This window comes from Aplidium turbinatum, chromosome 3 (assembly GCF_918807975.1).
Source record: "Aplidium turbinatum chromosome 3, kaAplTurb1.1, whole genome shotgun sequence".
In the NCBI taxonomy this organism is placed as follows: domain Eukaryota; kingdom Metazoa; phylum Chordata; class Ascidiacea; order Aplousobranchia; family Polyclinidae; genus Aplidium; species Aplidium turbinatum.
Genome location: NC_137474.1, coordinates 20,075,823 through 20,079,759, shown reverse-complemented (window position 1 = coordinate 20,079,759; position 3,937 = coordinate 20,075,823). Strand labels below are relative to the sequence as shown.

Here is a 3,937-nt window from a genome sequence, read left to right as displayed (position 1 = left end):
TTTTGATGCCGTTGTAGATTTTGAAGAGGGTTCCAATAGAAACAACTTGCGTGTCAAGAATAGATGCAAGAGAAACAGGTAAGCAGCCGAAGTCTATTCTTACGTGACGTTTGTACGCAAACATAATTATACAGCATTAAATCTACTTTATGTATGTATTCAGAAATCATAGAGTACATCACCGGTTATGTCACTCATAAAGCAAAAAGGAAATTTCCGGGAGATGGCGCTTTACTTGACTTGATGTCTTCACCAAGTCCAAAAGGTGAATTTTCGAAATTGATGCAAAAACAGGAAGCATTTCAAAGCCTCACGAATCCGAATGCCGAAACGCTTCACATTTTCTGCCGAGTTTATTACATGTTCAATAAAGAAAGAAGCAAATCACTGAAATGTGAACTTTGCTTGTGTGATGGATGAACTACAAAATGACTCGTCGTCGTCGTCGTATGAGCGTCTGGGGCCGAGGGTCTATCCTTTTACCACCCCAGATTCACGATGTTCCCGGACTACACTGGAAGGCTACTAGAGAGCAGCCAGTCTTTGGTTTCATCATCCATGATACGCAGACCTTCCACTCCGTTAGGTGGCTTGAAGATGGAGCAGTCATTGATGATGTGGTCTGCGGTCTGTTCCTCGGCACCACATTCACAGGAGGAGGAAGAGGCCATTCCCCATTGGTGCATGGTTGAGCGGAAAAGCCCGACGCCCGTACGGAGACGGTTAAGGCGCACCCATGCCTGTCTTGGTAGTGTTAGATCGATGGGGCGTGTGGCGGCGTCGGGGATGAACGAATAGAGTCTGGTGGCGGTTGACTTCCATTCAGAACTCCATTTATGTTCCGCCCAAGCAGCCGCAGAGATGTCTTGTACATCAGCTTCGTTGATAAGAAGTTGAGCGGCTGGCACGAATGGGTGTCTTCACTTTAGTCGACGGGGTGCTCGTTTGGGAGAGCAGAGATCTTGTGGTGGAGCAGGTGGTTAGGCCCCAGTGCCCGTCGACCGAGGGACAGAGTGGCTTCTTCGCGACGAAGCTCAGCGGGTTGGATGCCAGCGAGAATGGGGAGATTGTCCAATGGTGTGGGACGCAGGCATCCGGTCACTGTGCGCAGGGCGCTGTTTATGGCAGTGTCGATGTTATGGCAGTGAGCACTGCGGCACCAGACAGGTGCACAGTACTCTGCTGAAGAGTAGACAAGGGCAATGACTCGTCATAGACTACCAGCAATACGTAGCCTACTCCATAGCCAACGATCATACTGTTGGGACTGAACAGTGAACAGGTAGCTTCGGTGATGGAGTACATGGCATTGTTGTTCACCAAATGCTTGGACACAACTTAGCCAAATTCATTACAAAGAACATTCAAAAACACAATTGTAGTAAATCTCGTGGATTACGCGGTGAATTAAAACGTGCAAACGCTAAATAAATCTGTATGATAATATCAATCCAGTTACCTAGAAATCCATTGTACGTTAATCCTGTATAGCTGTTACAAGTCTAGCACACTTTTATCAACACATTTATTTTTCTGTAGGCTATACTTTTCGTTTTCACTGTTGCCTGCTGCGACGTTTTCAATAACAATGTGTCCCAAAAAAGTTAGGCATGTCGGGAACTGAGAAGTGTGATAATGACGTGATAGTGCAAAACTGAGTCTAAATGCAGAATCAGAGCCCAAAATTAAATCTGGGGTAGATATTCATATATCACTTCCCGATATGCCACATTTTTTTGTGACGCAATGTAGCCTAATTGTTTCATTTTTGGAGTTCAGTGCTGTTTAGAGTGTTCTTCGCTTTTCTTCTTTTTAAAGGTTCATTGCAAACCTCAGTCCACGCGTTCTTCTTGCCGAAAGTGGTGTTTCCACCGTGGATTTGCTTTACCGATTTTCATCGATGAGATAAAAGCAGTGATATTACTAGTTACTTGATTGATGTCGGGATTACTGCATCGTCGGTTTGATGCTCTCTGTGAATAAAATAAAATTCATGTGTCATATCAATTTGGAAAGTGCCGAATGTTTGCATAGAAAATTGGTTTGGTTGGTTTTTGAATCTTTATCCTCGGACTGACAAAGCCTTGATAGGTTATTCCTGGTAGTTTCGCATACTTGTTGAGGCTCTTGACGTAGGGCCGGTTACCGAGATTGGCAGAGTGAAGTTTTCCGATTGTTGAAGTCTTGTTGCCGGGGAACTATTCCGGGAAACATTCACTAGGTGCCGCTGAATAGAGAGCAGTCCTGAAATGCGTTTTTCAAACGCACACCCGGTGAGTCGAACCAGCGCCGCGTGATCTTGAGCCGGGCGCGTAACCACCGAGCTAACGGGGGGGATGAAATCGCTTACCAGATTACCAAACGTTGCCTCCAGCACGTCTTGAGTAAGAATGCCCATGGAAACATATTCGTATCCACGATCAAGCAAGCGCTTGCACAATGCAACCATCGCAATGATGCAATGCAACCAGTTCAGGGTAGGCTAGTAAAGATTAACCCTTCCAAGGTTGATTTTGCAAGCACTCGCTTCTCCTCACTAGGATGAGCGGATAGTTCATTCTAAACAAAAGAACAAGTTTAGTTACTCAACGATAGCATACTTTCAAAAATGCGGTTCCTGTACTGTCGCTATTCTCTACTGAACTGAACTATTCTCTACTGAACTGTCCATACTTGTCCAAAATTAAGTTTCGGCATTTACCTTCCATTCCAACAGATAGCCTACTGGATGAAATCACCTTCCAACCACTTCAAACGTTCATCGTCACATGAACGAATGGGATTTATGGCCCGGCAAGTCACAGTTTCAAACCACCTATAAAAATGGGTCTGCTACTATTTGGTGAGTCCGATTCGGTGAGTTCCTAACTTCTAACCCTAACTCGTAACCCCTAACCCTAAAACGGCAATGATAATTAGGCTACGGCACCCGATAATTTAAAAAAAAAATTGAAGAATCACCGAATAGGGATCGGACTCACCGAATCGGACTCACCGAAACGGGCCATTCCGTATAAACATTGCACATGAAATGAACGTGAAGCCACTTTCCTGATATGTACGATATCGACATAAGCAAAACACGACATACTTGCTAAAAAGAAATACACAAAGTTCACTGTTCCTTGTGAACCTTGGACATCCTGCATCAACGCGTTTCCAACTGCCCAACTCAATGTTTCCGGAGCATAAGAAACTTTCATCTGAAATCAAGCATAGCAATCTGATGATGTTCTTTGTGGACGGGCAGGCCATTCTGGGGTGGGATTCAGTAACGATGAGGCTAAGTTAGTCCGGGAGGCCCGGCATCTTAGAAGGGGCATTTTTAATCAAATCGGGGAACTTTCCATAGCCCAAGATTCTTCGTGTGATAAGCGGAAATTGTTAGTTTTTCAATCTAAGTTCTCTACTTTGGAAGAGGATTTACGCAGTTTCATGCACTTTTGAGTAAAATCTTTAACTCTGCAATTTTCGCAGAACTTCGTGATAGGGTAGATCCAGAATTTAACTCGTTATAACATAACTTTGAACAAAAAGAAAGTGAGTAGGCTACTCCGATATGTTGGATGCTGACATACGTCTTGAAGATAGTGCCTCAAATGTCAGCACTGGAGTGTCTAGGAGCTCTTCACGGATAATTGCACAAAATAACCTGCAGGTAAGAAGGGAAGAGCTCCAGATACCAGCTGGGGCCAAAGCGAGAGCCGCCATGAGAACTGAGGCCATACAAGTTGAGCTCGCACTCAGAGACGCCTAGTTGAGGGCTGAACAACGGAAAGAGGTAGCCTTGGCCGAATATCGCTCAGAGGTGGGCTCCGCGTAGCTCTAAGAAGGGCTCTTCTAGGTATTCCAGAAGTGAACTTCATTCACGGTTAAATTTACATAACCCTTTTCAGACGCCTGTTCAATCCTTAAGTGGACCAGTCTAATCCACATG

The 3,937-nt window shown here is 44.8% G+C and overlaps 1 pseudogene; it reads right to left on the bottom strand.

The window, feature by feature from the left end:
• Positions 1-1,762: 1,762 nt before the first annotated feature.
• On the bottom strand, positions 1,763-3,711 carry LOC145766622 (uncharacterized; annotated as a pseudogene).
• Positions 3,712-3,937: the final 226 nt, after the last annotated feature.